Source organism: Lampris incognitus, chromosome 1 (genome assembly GCF_029633865.1).
Source record: "Lampris incognitus isolate fLamInc1 chromosome 1, fLamInc1.hap2, whole genome shotgun sequence".
NCBI classification, from domain to species: domain Eukaryota; kingdom Metazoa; phylum Chordata; class Actinopteri; order Lampriformes; family Lampridae; genus Lampris; species Lampris incognitus.
In genome coordinates this window covers 60,185,124-60,201,488 of record NC_079211.1, presented here as the reverse complement: position 1 = coordinate 60,201,488, position 16,365 = coordinate 60,185,124, and the positions used below count along the sequence as shown (strand labels likewise).

Genomic DNA, 16,365 nt, shown 5'->3' with positions numbered 1-16,365 from the left:
CTAACTGGTCTGACTGTGTTATATGTCAGTTCTAGCTGGTGTGACTGTGAGATATGTCAGTTCTAGCTGGTGTGACTGTGAGATGTGTCAGTTCTAGCTGGTCTGACTGTGTGATTTGTCAGTTCTAGCTGGTCTGACTGTGTTATATGTCAGTTCTAGCTGGTCTGACTCAGTTCCAGCTAGTCTGACTGTGAGATATGTCAGTTCTAGCTGGTGTGACTCTGTAATATCCCAGTTCTAGCTGGTCTGACTCTGTGATATCTAAGTTCTAGCTGATCTGACTGTGGGATATGTCAGTTCTAGCAGGTCTGACTATGTGATATGTCAGTTCTAGCTGGTCTGACTGTGTTATGTCAGTTCTAGCTGGTCTGACTGTATGATATGTCAGTTTTAGCTGGTGTGACTGTGAGATGTGTCAGTTCTAGCTGGTCTGACTGTGTGATATGTCAGTTCTAGCTGGTCTGACTGTGTGATGGGTCAGTTCTAGCTGGTCTGACTGTGTGATGGGTCAGTTCTATCTACTCTGACTGTGTGATATGTCAGTTCTAGCTGGTCTGACTGTGTGATTTGTCAGTTCTTGCTGGTCTGACTGTGTGATTTGTCAGTTCTTGCTGGTCTGACTGTGAGATATGTTAGTTCTAGCTGGTGTGACTATGTGATATGTCAGTTCTAGCTGGTCTGACTCAGTTCCAGCTGGTCTGCCTGTGAGATATGTCAGTTCTAGCTGGTCTTACTGTGTGATATGTCAGTTCTAGCTTGTCTGGCTGTGAGATATGTCAGATCTAGCTGGTCTGACTGTGAGATATGTCAGATCTAGCTGTTCTGACTGTGAGGTATGTCAGATCTAGCTGGTCTGACTGTGAGATATGTGGGATCTAGCTGGTCTGACTGTGAGATATGTGGGATCTAGCTGGTCTGACTGTGAGATATGTCAGCTCTAGCTGGTCTGACTGTGTGCTATATCAGTTCTAGCTGGTCTGACTGTGTGATGGGTCAGTTCTAGCTGGTCTGACTGGGAGATATTCCAGTTCTTGCTGGTCTGACTGGGAGATATTCCAGTTCTAGCTGGTCTGACTGTGTGATTTGTCAGTTCTTGCTGGTCTGACTGTGAGATATGTCAGTTCTAGCTGGTCTGACTCAGTTCCAGCTGGTGTGCCTGTGAGATATGTCAGTTCTAGCTGGTAAGACTGTGAGATGTGTCAGTTCTAGCTGGTCTAACTGTGTTATATGTCAGTTCTAGCTGTTCTCACTCAGTTCCAGCTAGTCTGACCGTGAGATATGTCAGTTCTAGCTGGTCTGACTCTGTAATATCCCAGTTCTAGCTGGTCTGACTCTGTAATATCTAAGTTCTAGCTTATCTGACTGTGGGATACGTCAGTTCTAGCAGGTCTGACTATGTGATATGTCAGTTCTAGCTGGTCTGACTGTGTTATGTCAGTTCTTGCTGGTCTGACTGTGATATGTCAGTTTTAGCTGGTGTGACTGTGAGATGTGTCAGTTCTAGCTGGTCTGACTGTGTGATATGTCAGTTCTAGCTGGTCTGACTGTGTGATATGTCAGTTCTAGCTGGTCTGACTGTGAGATATGTCAGTTCTAGCTGGTCTGACTGTGTTATATGTCAGTTTTAGCTGGTCTGACTGTGAGATATGTCAGTTCTAGCAGGTCTGACTGTATGATATGTCAGTTTTAGCTGGTCTGACTGTGAGATATGTCAGCTCTAACTGGTCTGACTGTGTTATATGTCAGTTCTAGCTGGTCTGACTGTGAGATGTGTCAGTTCTAGCTGGTCTGTGTGCTATGTCAGTTCTAGCTGGTCTGACTGTGTGATGGGTCAGTTCTAGCTGGTCTGACTGTGTGATATGTCAGTTCTAGCTGGTCTGACTGTGTGATTTGTCAGTTCTAGCTGGTCTGACTCAGTTCCAGCTGGTGTGCCTGTGAGATATGTCAGTTCTAGCTGGTATGACTGTGAGATGTGTCAGTTCTAGCTGGTCTGACTGTGTTATATGTCAGTTCTAGCTGTTCTGACTCAGTTCCAGCTAGTCTGACTGTGAGATATGTCAGTTCTAGCTGGTCTGACTCTGTAATATCCCAGTTCTAGCTGGTCTGACTCTGTAATATCTAAGTTCTAGCTGATCTGACTGTGGGATACGTCAGTTCTAGCAGGTCTGACTATGTGATATGTCAGTTCTAGCTGGTCTGACTGTGTTATGTCAGTTCTTGCTGGTCTGACTGTGTGATATGTCAGTTTTAGCTGGTGTGACTGTGAGATGTGTCAGTTCTAGCTGGTCTGACTGTGTGATATGTCAGTTCTAGCTGGTCTGACTGTGTGATATGTCAGTTCTAGCTTGTCTGACTGTGTGATGGGTCAGTTTTATCTACTCTGACTGTGTGATATGTCAGTTCTAGCTGGTCTGACTGTGTGAGTTGTCAGTTCTTGCTGGTCTGACTGTGTGATATGTCAGTTCTAGCTGGTCTGACTGTGTGATATGTCAGTTCTAGCTGGTCTGACTGTGAGATATGTCAGCTCTAGCTGGTCTGACTGTGTGATTTGTCAGTTCTAGCTGGTGTGACTATGTGATATGTCAGTTCTAGCTGGTCTGACTCAGTTCCAGCTGGTCTGCCTGTGAGATATGTCGGTTCTAGCTGGTCTGACTGTGTGATATGTCAGTTCTAGCTGGTCTGGCTGTGAGATATCTCAGTTCTAGCTGGTCTGACTGTATGATATCTCAGTTCTAGCTGGTCTGACTGTATGATATGTCAGTTCTAGCTGGTCTGACTGTGAGATATGTCAGTTCTAGCTGGTCTGACTCTATGATATGTCAGTTCTAGCTGGTCTGACTGTGAAATATGTCAGTTCTTGCCGGTCTGACTGTGAGATATGTCAGTTCTTGCCGGTCTGACTGTGAGATATGTCAGTTCTTGCCGGTCTGACTGTGAGATATGTCAGTTCTAGCTGATGTGACTGTGAGATATGTCAGTTCTAGCAGGTCTGACTGTGTTATATGTCAGTTTTAGCTGGTCTGACTGTGAGATATGTCAGTTTTAGCAGGTCTGACTGTATGATATGTAAGTTGTAGCTGGTCTGACTGTGAGATATGTCAGGTCTAACTGGTCTGACTGTGTTATATGTCAGTTCTAGCTGGTGTGACTGTGAGATATGTCAGTTCTAGCTGGTGTGACTGTGAGATGTGTCAGTTCTAGCTGGTCTGACTGTGTGATTTGTCAGTTCTAGCTGGTCTGACTGTGTTATATGTCAGTTCTAGCTGGTCTGACTCAGTTCCAGCTAGTCTGACTGTGAGATATGTCAGTTCTAGCTGGTGTGACTCTGTAATATCCCAGTTCTAGCTGGTCTGACTCTGTGATATCTAAGTTCTAGCTGATCTGACTGTGGGATATGTCAGTTCTAGCAGGTCTGACTATGTGATATGTCAGTTCTAGCTGGTCTGACTGTGTTATGTCAGTTCTAGCTGGTCTGACTGTATGATATGTCAGTTTTAGCTGGTGTGACTGTGAGATGTGTCAGTTCTAGCTGGTCTGACTGTGTGATATGTCAGTTCTAGCTGGTCTGACTGTGTGATGGGTCAGTTCTAGCTGGTCTGACTGTGTGATGGGTCAGTTCTATCTACTCTGACTGTGTGATATGTCAGTTCTAGCTGGTCTGACTGTGTGATTTGTCAGTTCTTGCTGGTCTGACTGTGTGATTTGTCAGTTCTTGCTGGTCTGACTGTGAGATATGTTAGTTCTAGCTGGTGTGACTATGTGATATGTCAGTTCTAGCTGGTCTGACTCAGTTCCAGCTGGTCTGCCTGTGAGATATGTCAGTTCTAGCTGGTCTGACTGTGTGATATGTCAGTTTTAGCTTGTCTGGCTGTGAGATATGTCAGATCTAGCTGGTCTGACTGTGAGATATGTCAGATCTAGCTGGTCTGACTGTGAGGTATGTCAGATCTAGCTGGTCTGACTGTGAGATATGTGGGATCTAGCTGGTCTGACTGTGAGATATGTGGGATCTAGCTGGTCTGACTGTGAGGTATGTCAGTTCTAGCTGGTCTGACTGTGTGATATGTCAGTTCTTGCTGGTCTGACTGGGAGATATTCCAGTTCTAGCTGGTCTGACTGTGTGATTTGTCAGTTCTTGCTGGTCTGACTGTGAGATATGTCAGTTCTAGCTGGTCTGACTCAGTTCCAGCTGGTGTGCCTGTGAGATATGTCAGTTCCAGCTGGTGTGACTGTGAGATATGTCAGTTCTAGCTGGTGTGACTGTGAGATGTGTCAGTTCTAGCTGGTGTGACTGTGAGATATGTCAGTTCTAGCTGGTCTGACTGTGTGATTTGTCAGTTCTAGCTGGTCTGACTGTATGATATCTCAGTTCTAGCTGGTCTGACTGTATGATATGTCAGTTCTAGGTGGTCTGACTGTGAGATATGTCAGTTCTAGCTGGTCTGACTGTGAGATGTGTCAGTTCTAGCTGGTCTTACTGTATGATATGTCAGTTCTAGCTGGTCTGACTGTATGATATGTCAGTTCTAGCTGGTCTGACTGAGAGATATGTCAGTTCTAGCTGGTCTGACTGTGAGATATGTCAGCTCTAGCTGGTCTGACTGTGAGATATGTCAGCTCTAACTGGTCTGACTGTGTTATATGTCAGTTCTAGCTGATTTGACTGTGAGATGTGTCAGTTCTAGCTGGTCTGTGTGCTATGTCAGTTCTAGCTGGTCTGACTGTGTGATGGGTCAGTTCTAGCTGGTCTGACTGTGAGATATGTCAGCTCTAACTGGTCTGACTGTGTTATATGTCAGTTCTAGCTGATTTGACTGTGAGATGTGTCAGTTCTAGCTGGTCTGTGTGCTATGTCAGTTCTAGCTGGTCTGACTGTGTGATGGGTCAGTTCTAGCTGGTCTGACTGTGTGATATGTCAGTTCTAGCTGGTCTGACTATGTGATTTGTCAGTTCTAGCTGGTCTGACTGTGTGATTTGTCAGTTCTAGCTGGTCTGACTCAGTTCCAGCTGGTGTGCCTGTGAGATATGTCAGTTTTAGCTGGTATGACTGTGAGATGTGTCAGTTCTAGCTGGTCTGACTGTGTTATATGTCAGTTCTAGCTGTTCTGACTCAGTTCCAGCTAGTCTGACTGTGAGATATGTCAGTTCTAGCTGGTCTGACTCTGTAATATCCCAGTTCTAGCTGGTCTGACTCTGTAATATCTAAGTTCTAGCTGATCTGACTGTGGGATACGTCAGTTCTAGCAGGTCTGACTATGTGATATGTCAGTTCTAGCTGGTCTGACTGTGTTATGTCAGTTCTTGCTGGTCTGACTGTGTGATATGTCAGTTTTAGCTGGTGTGACTGTGAGATGTGTCAGTTCTAGCTGGTCTGACTGTGTGATATGTCAGTTCTAGCTGGTCTGACTGTGTGATATGTCAGTTCTAGCTTGTCTGACTGTGTGATGGGTCAGTTTTATCTACTCTGACTGTGTGATATGTCAGTTCTAGCTGGTCTGACTGTGTGATGGGTCAGTTCTTGCTGGTCTGACTGTGTGAGTTGTCAGTTCTTGCTGGTCTGACTGTGTGATATGTCAGTTCTAGCTGGTCTGACTGTGTGATATGTCAGTTCTAGCTGGTCTGACTGTGAGATATGTCAGCTCTAGCTGGTCTGACTGTGTGATTTGTCAGTTCTAGCTGGTGTGACTATGTGATATGTCAGTTCTAGCTGGTCTGACTCAGTTCCAGCTGGTCTGCCTGTGAGATATGTCCGTTCTAGCTGGTCTGACTGTGTGATATGTCAGTTCTAGCTGGTCTGGCTGTGAGATATCTCAGTTCTAGCTGCTCTGACTGTATGATATCTCAGTTCTAGCTGGTCTGACTGTATGATATGTCAGTTCTAGCTGGTCTGACTGTGAGATATGTCAGTTCTAGCTGGTCTGACTCTATGATATGTCAGTTCTAGCTGGTCTGACTGTGAAATATGTCAGTTCTTGCCGGTCTGACTGTGAGATATGTCAGTTCTTGCCGGTCTGACTGTGAGATATGTCAGTTCTAGCTGGTGTGACTGTGAGATATGTCAGTTCTAGCAGGTCTGACTGTGTTATATGTCAGTTTTAGCTGGTCTGACTGTGAGATATGTCAGTTTTAGCAGGTCTGACTGTATGATATGTCAGTTTTAGCTGGTCTGACTGTGAGATATGTCAGGTCTAACTGGTCTGACTGTGTTATATGTCAGTTCTAGCTGGTGTGACTGTGAGATATGTCAGTTCTAGCTGGTGTGACTGTGAGATGTGTCAGTTCTAGCTGGTCTGACTGTGTGATTTTTCAGTTCTAGCTGGTCTGACTGTGTTATATGTCAGTTCTAGCTGGTCTGACTCAGTTCCAGCTAGTCTGACTGTGAGATATGTCAGTTCTAGCTGGTGTGACTCTGTAATATCCCAGTTCTAGCTGGTCTGACTCTGTGATATCTAAGTTCTAGCTGATCTGACTGTGGGATATGTCAGTTCTAGCAGGTCTGACTATGTGATATGTCAGTTCTAGCTGGTCTGACTGTGTTATGTCAGTTCTAGCTGGTCTGACTGTGTGATATGTCAGTTTTAGCTGGTGTGACTGTGAGATGTGTCAGTTCTAGCTGGTCTGACTGTGTGATATGTCAGTTCTAGCTGGTCTGACTGTGTGATGGGTCAGTTCTAGCTGGTCTGACTGTGTGATGGGTCAGTTCTATCTACTCTGACTGTGTGATATGTCAGTTCTAGCTGGTCTGACTGTGTGATTTGTCAGTTCTTGCTGGTCTGACTGTGTGATTTGTCAGTTCTTGCTGGTCTGACTGTGAGATATGTCAGTTCTAGCTGGTGTGACTATGTGATATGTCAGTTCTAGCTGGTTTGACTCAGTTCCAGCTGGTCTGCCTGTGAGATATGTCAGTTCTAGCTGGTCTGACTGTGTGATATGTCAGATCTAGCTTGTCTGGCTGTGAGATATGTCAGATCTAGCTGGTCTGACTGTGAGATATGTCAGATCTAGCTGGTCTGACTGTGAGGTATGTCAGATCTAGCTGGTCTGACTGTGAGATATGTCAGATCTAGCTGGTCTGACTGTGAGATATGTCAGATCTAGCTGGTCTGACTGTGAGATATGTCAGCTCTAGCTGGTCTGACTGTGAGATATGTCAGCTCTAGCTGGTCTGACTGTGTGCTATATCAGTTCTAGCTGGTCTGACTGTGTGATGGGTCAGTTCTAGCTGGTCTGACTGTGTGATATGCCAGTTCTTGCTGGTCAGACAGGGAGATATTCCAGTTCTAGCTGGTCTGACTGTGTGATTTGTCAGTTCTTGCTGGTCTGACTGTGAGATATGTCAGTTCTAGCTGGTCTGACTCAGTTCCAGCTGGTGTGCCTGTGAGATATGTCAGTTCTAGCTGGTGTGACTGTGAGATATGTCAGTTCTAGCTGGTGTGACTGTGAGATGTGTCAGTTCTAGCTGGTGTGACTGTGAGATGTGTCAGTTCTAGCTGGTCTGACTGTGTGATTTGTCAGTTCTAGCTGGTCTGACTGTATGATATCTCAGTTCTAGCTGGTCTGACTGTATGATATGTCAGTTCTAGGTGGTCTGACTGTGAGATATGTCAGTTCTAGCTGGTCTGACTGTGAGATGTGTCAGTTCTAGCTGGTCTGACTGTATGATATGTCAGTTCTAGCTGGTCTGACTGTATGATATGTCAGTTCTAGCTGGTCTGACTGAGAGATATGTCAGTTCTAGCTGGTCTGACTGTGAGATATGTCAGCTCTAGCTGGTCTGACTGTGAGATATGTCAGTTCTAGCTGGTGTGACTGTGAGATATGTCAGTTCTAGCAGGTCTGACTGTGAGATATGTCAGTTCTAGCTGGTCTGACTGTGTTATATGTCAGTTTTAGCTGGTCTGACTGTGAGATATGTCAGTTCTAGCAGGTCTGACTGTATGATATGTCAGTTTTAGCTGGTCTGACTGTGAGATATGTCAGCTCTAACTGGTCTGACTGTGTTATATGTCAGTTCTAGCTGATTTGACTGTGAGATGTGTCAGTTCTAGCTGGTCTGACTGTGTTATGTCAGTTCTAGCTGGTCTGACTGTGTGATAAGTCAGTTTTAGCTGGTGTGACTGTGTGATATGTCAGTTCTAGCTGGTCTGACTGTGTGATTTGTCAGTTCCTGCTGGTCTGACTGGGAGATATTCCAGTTCTAGCTGGTCTGACTGTGTGATTTGTCAGTTCTAGCTGGTCTGACTCAGTTCCAGCTGGTGTGCCTGTGAGATATGTCAGTTCTAGCTGGTGTGACTGTGAGATATGTCAGTTATAGCTGGTGTGACTGTGAGATGTGTCAGTTCTAGCTGGTCTGACTGTGTGATTTGTCAGTTCTAGCTGGTCTGACTGTGTTATATGTCAGTTCTAGCTGGTCTGACTCAGTTCCAGCTAGTCTGACTGTGAGATATGTCAGTTCTAGCTGGTCTGACTCTGTAATATCCCAGTTCTAGCTGGTCTGACTCTGTAATATCTAAGTTCTAGCTGATCTGACTGTGGGATACGTCAGTTCTAGCAGGTCTGACTATGTGATATGTCAGTTCTAGCTGGTCTGACTGTGTTATGTCAGTTCTAGCTGGTCTGACTGTGTGATATGTCAGTTTTAGCTGGTGTGACTGTGAGATATGTCAGTTCTAGCTGGTCTGACTGTGTGATATGTCAGTTCTAGCTGGTCTGACTGTGTGATATGTCAGTTCTAGCTGGTCTGACTGTGTGATGGGTCAGTTCTATCTACTCTGACTGTGTGATATGTCAGTTCTAGCTGGTCTGACTGTGTGATTTATCAGTTCTTGCTGGTCTGACTGTGTGAGTTGTCAGTTCTTGCTGGTCTGACTGTGTGATATGTCAGTTCTAGCTGGTCTGACTGTGTGATATGTCAGTTCTAGCTGGTCTGACTGTGAGATATGTCAGCTCTAGCTGGTCTGACTGTGTGATTTGTCAGTTCTAGCTGGTGTGACTATGTGATATGTCAGTTCTAGCTGGTCTGACTCAGTTCCAGCTGGTCTGCCTGTGAGATATGTCGGTTCTAGCTGGTCTGGCTGTGAGATATCTCAGTTCTAGCTGGTCTGACTGTATGATATCTCAGTTCTAGCTGGTCTGACTGTATGATATGTCAGTTCTAGCTTGTCTGACTCTGAGATATGTCAGTTCTAGCTGGTCTGACTGTATGATATGTCAGTTCTAGCTGGTCTGACTGTGAAATATGTCAGTTCTTGCCGGTCTGACTGTGAGATATGTCAGTTCTTGCCGGTCTGACTGTGAGATATGTCAGTTCTAGCTGGTGTGACTGTGAGATATGTCAGTTCTAGCAGGTCTGACTGTGTTATATGTCAGTTTTAGCTGGTCTGACTGTGAGATATGTCAGTTCTAGCAGGTCTGACTGTATGATATGTCAGTTTTAGCTGGTCTGACTGTGAGATATGTCAGCTCTAACTGGTCTGACTGTGTTATATGTCAGTTCTAGCTGATGTGCCTGTGAGATATGTCAGTTCTAGCTGGTGTGACTGTGAGATGTGTCAGTTCTAGCTGGTGTGACTGTGAGATGTGTCAGTTCTAGCTGGTCTGACTGTGTGATTTGTCAGTTCTAGCTGGTCTGACTGTGTTATATGTCAGTTCTAGCTGGTCTGACTCAGTTCCAGCTAGTCTGACTGTGAGATATGTCAGTTCTAGCTGGTGTGACTCTGTAATATCCCAGTTCTAGCTGGTCTGACTCTGTGATATGTCAGTTCTAGCTGGTCTGACTGTGTTATGTCAGTTCTAGCTGGTCTGACTGTGTGATAGGTCAGTTTTAGCTGGTGTGACTGTGAGATGTGTCAGTTCTAGCTGGTCTGACTGTGTGATATGTCAGTTCTAGCTGGTCTGACTGTGTGATGGGTCAGTTCTAGCTGGTCTGACTGTGTGATGGGTCAGTTCTATCTACTCTGACTGTGTGATATGTCAGTTCTAGCTGGTCTGACTGTGTGATTTGTCAGTTCTTGCTGGTCTGACTGTGAGATATGTCAGTTCTAGCTGGTGTGACTATGTGATATGTCAGTTCTAGCTGGTCTGACTCAGTTCCAGCTGGTCTGCCTGTGAGATATGTCAGTTTTAGCTGGTCTGACTGTGTGATATGTCAGTTCTAGCTGGTCTGGCTGTGAGATATGTCAGATCTAGCTGGTCTGACTGTGAGATATGTCAGATCTAGCTGGTCTGACTGTGAGGTATGTCAGATCTAGCTGGTCTGACTGTGAGGTATGTCAGATCTAGCTGGTCTGACTGTGAGATATGTCAGATCTAGCTGGTCTGACTGTGAGATATGTCAGATCTAGCTGGTCTGACTGTGAGATATTTCAGTTCTAGCTGGTCTGACTGTGAAATATGTCAGTTCTAGCTGGTCTGACTGTGTTATATGTCAGTTCTAGCTGGTCTGACTCAGTTCCAGCTAGTCTGACTGTGAGATATGTCAGTTCTAGCTGGTGTGACTCTGTAATATCCCAGTTCTAGCTGGTCTGACTCTGTGATATGTCAGTTCTAGCTGGTCTGACTGTGTTATGTCAGTTCTAGCTGGTCTGACTGTGTGATAAGTCAGTTTTAGCTGGTGTGACTGTGAGATGTGTCAGTTCTAGCTGGTCTGACTGTGTGATATGTCAGTTCTAGCTGGTCTGACTGTGTGATGGGTCAGTTCTAGCTGGTCTGACTGTGTGATGGGTCAGTTCTATCTGCTCTGACTGTGTGATATGTCAGTTCTAGCTGGTCTGACTGTGTGATTTGTCAGTTCTTGCTGGTCTGACTGTGAGATATGTCAGTTCTAGCTGGTGTGACTATGTGATATGTCAGTTCTAGCTGGTCTGACTCAGTTCCAGCTGGTCTGCCTGTGAGATATGTCAGTTTTAGCTGGTCTGACTGTGTGATATGTCAGTTCTAGCTGGTCTGGCTGTGAGATATGTCAGATCTAGCTGGTCTGACTGTGAGATATGTCAGATCTAGCTGGTCTGACTGTGAGGTATGTCAGATCTAGCTGGTCTGACTGTGAGGTATGTCAGATCTAGCTGGTCTGACTGTGAGATATGTCAGATCTAGCTGGTCTGACTGTGAGATATGTCAGATCTAGCTGGTCTGACTGTGAGATATTTCAGTTCTAGCTGGTCTGACTGTGAAATATGTCAGTTCTAGCTGGTCTGACTGTGAGATACGTCAGTTCTAGCTGGTCTGACTGTGTTATATGTCAATTTAAGCTGGTCTGGCCAACACCTGTAATTTGGCCTTCTAGCCCTTTGGCCTTTGCTAAACCAACTAGCCACACTCTCCCTAGCCTCAAAATCCTCCAAACTGTGCCCCTCTAAACTGATTCGTATCAGGTCTTCCACTGTGTCTGTGTGGAGTGATGCTCTAACATCTGATTTGATTCTCTTCTGTGAAGAGAATCCTCTCACACACAGCAGATGACACTGGGATGATGAGCAGAATGTGGACGAGGTTCAGTATATTCTGAAAAATATACAAAACACATTCAAACACATTCTCATAAGGGCTGTACAAGCTGTTAAAGTTGTTTTTGATGTCAAAGTTAACATACTGATATCAAAATGTTATTAAAAAGAAAAAGAGTAAAACCTTGTACTCTGAACAGTATGGCTCTCTAGTTAACATTAGCTCCCAAAGGCTGAGGTAGGTCTTGTCCTTGAACATCCTGGCAATCAACAGCTTCAGGCCCACAAACTCCTCTTTCACCAATTCAGTGTTAACACCATTTCTGAAATTGATATGGAATAAACAGCCAATCAGTGTTTAAATTAACATGATTGCTATCAGCACTACTACATACCCTTGGGTAATGGTCCATTATGCTACCTTGTGAGGACAGGGGAGAAGTGATCCAAGAGGAATTCAAGGTCATCAGCACCATGGTCCACTAACTCCTCTTGGTCTTCTGGCCAGCTATCATGGTTAAAGATATTGAAGCATTTGACAGCCTTGCTTGTGGCAGATTGGGTAGCATCCTCTCCTATTGGAAGGATAAATACATTTTATTAAAAATGATTAACATACATTTCTAATCTATCAATGTGTTCATAAGACAAGGGAGTACACTTGCCTAGGAGGCTACAGAATCTTGCTTTCAAGTGTTTTACTGTAGATTTGATTGTTGCCTCCATTGCTCTTTGTAATTTAGTGATAGCAGCACCACCATCCCCTGCCAGCTTAGAGGCTTCCCCACTGAGTGTAACTGTCTGTGTGGGACATAAAGCATAAACACAAATTGTGAGTTAGATATTTTAAATATATATATATATATATATATATATATATATATATATATATATATATATATATATATATATATATATATATATATATATGCATATATTCTTATATAAGAAACAAACCCACAAATGTACCTGGAATTTGTAGAGTGGCATATCCTCCTGCTGCCCCCTCTGCAGCCTAAGGTCAGCCATGAACTGTGACAGTCTGCCCCCAGGCTTAGGTCTTGTAGCCATCACCTCTGTGGTCACCAGCAGGTTTTCAAGAGCACAAACAGCCTGTATAGACATATCAAGCACTTTAATAAATACAGCTGAAGCTAATAACAAACATAATCAAAAATTAAATCCCATTTCATCTCCCTTACCTGTGGTAGGATGGTCTCATTTTTCTGAAGTAGGAGACTAAACTTGGTTATTCCAGCAAAAACATCAGCCAGAAAGTGACAAAAAGCCAAAAAAGTGCCATCTTCCATTGATTTCTTTACCTGTATCATACAGAGCATACTGTATATTCATATAGTCTTCAACATGAATAAACAACCTTCTGGGCAGGGAAAATGACTGACGTTAAAACGGCACTAATTTAGTACATTTCCAGTGGAAATCCACTGACCTTTCTGGCTCGGCCTGCAATATCTGCATTGGCAGAGGACCCTGCCAAATGGTACATATGACAGTAGACGGCAGTGAACTGGCCATGGCCATTCTGTCCAGGTCTGAGGAATGTCTCCAGGGCCCTTGAGACATGTGGAAGCCATCGTGTTCCTTTAACCCCTCCGGGGACTAGGGCATCCACTCCCAGGTCTGCTGCAATGGCCTTCAGCTCCCTCATTGATTTTGGACTAAAATGGTAGGTCTTCCACACCAAATGTAGCAGATCATATACTTGACCAATCATAGCACTGTCCCTCTGAACTGACAACATAGCCAATTCTAATCTGTAAAGATACATCACAATTAACAAATAGATATCAATAGATACATTGATATGAGAACATGCACAAAAGCCTATATATAATTAGGCCTACCTGTGAGGCATACAGTGAAAGGGCACAATGAAATCTCCAGCATCTCTTTGTAAAAGGGCTATGACGCCCCCCTTGTGGCCTAGGTTAACTGCAGCACCATCAGCACCCAGAGCAACCGTTTTCCCCAGCCAATCTGCACACTGATGCCCAAGCGCAGCAAATACTTGCTTTGTGGCAGCATATATTCCTAAAGAATAAAAAGATCATACCGGTCACTAGCCTATAGATTGCAAATGGAAAACTTTATGTGATCTTAGCCTACTTATGTCTGTACATTTTTCATAATATTTAGGAATACTATACAATTGTCTTAAGATTTCTATTTCGTTATGTCTCATGCTGTGATGTGGCTCTGGGCCTTCAAACTTACCTTGTGCATGTCCGTGCTCCACCTCGACATGTCCAATTAATATGTTGACCGGCCTCCCTTTCCGCAAAAGGCGGCTGTAGATTCCTTTGTAGAGACGTCTGTGTCGCCGTCAATCATAAATGACGTATACGTGGCGTTTCCAGCGTCCGCAGCTGTCTTATTTTTCAGTGTGTCGGCTATTACACCAATAAATTGCGCGCATGCCTTGTCATTGCTGTAGGTTGGGTTGACATTTAAGCCGGTTTTCTTCATTAGATGAATGATCTCTGACTTATATGTTGTGAACGGCATTCCCTCCTTGGCAATGTTGTATGCGACATTGAATTTCATGATCATTTCTGATTCCTCTTAGGACCTGATCAATACAGCCTGACACTGAACTGCAGCTGGGCGAGGGGCCGCTGTATTGACACACTTGTCACGGCATGTAGTATGCTTTTTGGACAAGTTGTGCTTTTTTAATGTCTCCATCCGAAACGTTGTCGACTCTCTGACGAATGCACTATTACCGGCCATACTCTGACCACCCTCCCGACAGGAAACACAGTGCATTGCGCTCCGTTCTTTGTCGTACCTCAGCCAGGGAAATTGTTTTAACCAGTCACGCCTGAAAGAATATATTTTGGGCTTTTTGATTTGACTCTCGGGGCCGGGCTCTATCTCAGACTCGGTTGTCTCCTCTGGTTCCGAGTCTGATGTTATCACGGCAGGACCGGGGCTTGGCATTCTCCCAGGGACCGTCACCGAGGGCTCCGTGTCTTGGCTGGATGTAGGCCTACTCTCGGTAGATGAGATGGATGGAGTGACAGTAGGGCTGGTTGAAGGAGTAGGTTTCGTTTTTTTAATGAAAAAACTTTCAATGGCTCTACCTCTCTTCATTTTCACCCGTTTTGTCGCGTAGACCTATAGGCTATTATTTTCCCGTTCAAGGTCTCTGGCGCTCAGCCTGCTCAGGTCGCTCGCATTTTTTGAACTGACACTACTTAGAACAGTGAAAAGGACCACAGCCAATCAGAGGCAAGGACCCGCCCGAGCTCTGTCTCTTATTGGTTTAGACCACGATACCATCAGGAGAACACAGAGAGATGCTGTGTTTGCAAAAGAGATTTCAGTGTTCACCCGAGCAGCATCGGGTGCACCAGTGCCACCTATCATTTTTTTCAGTCGCACTCTTAAAAATGTTGGTCGCACTCTCGAGCCCTGTCTGACTGTGTGATATGTCAGTTCTAGCTGGTCTGACTGTGTTATATATCAGTTCTAGCTGGTCTGACTGTGTTATATATCAGTTCTAGCTGGTCTGACTGTGAGATATGTCAGTTCTAGCTGGTCTGACTGTGAGATATGTCAGTTCTAGCTGGTCTGACTGTGTGATATGTCAGTTCTAGCTGGTCTGACTGTGTGATATGTCAGTTCTAGCTGGTCTGACTGTGTTATATATCAGTTCTAGCTGGTCTGACTGTGTTATATGTCAGTTCTAGCTGGTCTGACTGAGATATGTCAGTTCTAGCTAGTCTGACTGTGAGATATGTCAGTTCTAGCTGGTCTGACTGTGTGATATGTCAGTTCTAGCTGGTCTGACTGTGAGATATGTCAGTTCTAGCTGGTCTGACTGTGAGATATGTCAGTTCTAGCTGGTCTGACTGTGAGATATGTCAGTTCTAGCTGGTCTGACTGTGAGATATGGCAGTTCTAGCTGGTCTGACTGTGAGATATGGCAGTTCTAGCTGGTCTGACTGTGTTATATGGCAGTTCTAGCTGGTCTGACTGTGAGATATGGCAGTTCTAGCTGGTCTGACTGTGAGATATGTCAGTTCTAGCTGGTCTGACTGTGTGATATGTCAGTTCTAGCTGGTCTGACTGTGAGATATGTCAGTTCTAGCTGGTCTGACTGTGTGATATGTCAGTTTTAGCTGGTCTGACTGTGTTATATGTCAGTTCTAGCTGGTCTGACTGGGAGATATGTCAGTTTTACCTGGTCTGACTATGAGATATGTCAGCGTGTAGGACATCATGTAGAACATCATGGTAACAGCTAACTCAGCCGTTGGAAGTTCATACAAAGCAATGTTTTGTTGAAAGAGAACGCCCTGACATGGAATAGTCTTACTAGTGTAGAAATCACACTGATGGGGCGCCCCGGTGGCTCTCCTGGTGGAGCACGTGCCGTGTGGGGCTGGGTCCTTGCCACAGCGGCCTGGGTTTGGGTCCGGCCCAGGTCCTTAGCTACTTGTTGTCCCCTGCCGTTCCTGTCTCTCTCTCGGCCGTCACTGTCAGATGGAGGTGGAAAAGGCCAAAAATAAATAATTAAAGAAGAAATCACACCCATGTGTTGTGAAAGCGGTTGTTGGGCAGGACAACATAATGCACATGACCTTCTCTCAGAAGCCTGGTGTGGTCATCAAGTAAAACTAAAACTGTGACTAAACATGAATACTTTTACTGATTCATTAACAGTAGTTACCAAACAACTTTTAATAAAGATGCCCCTCATGCTGTTGTTACCATACTGAACCCAGAAACTACATGAAGTACAGAAACTACTAAAGAAACTACATGAACTACAGAAACTACTAAAGAAACTACATGAACTACAGAAACTACTACAGAAACTACATGAACTACAGAAACTACTACAGAAACTACATGAACTACAGTAACTACATGAACTACAGAAACTACTACAGAA

At 44.6% G+C, this 16,365-nt stretch overlaps 1 protein-coding gene across 2 annotated transcripts in view; it reads left to right on the top strand.

Moving 5' to 3' along the window:
- Positions 1 to 16,365, top strand: part of ccdc142 (coiled-coil domain containing 142) — a 161,945-nt gene that overhangs the window by 105,132 nt on the left and 40,448 nt on the right. The window lies entirely within an intron of this gene.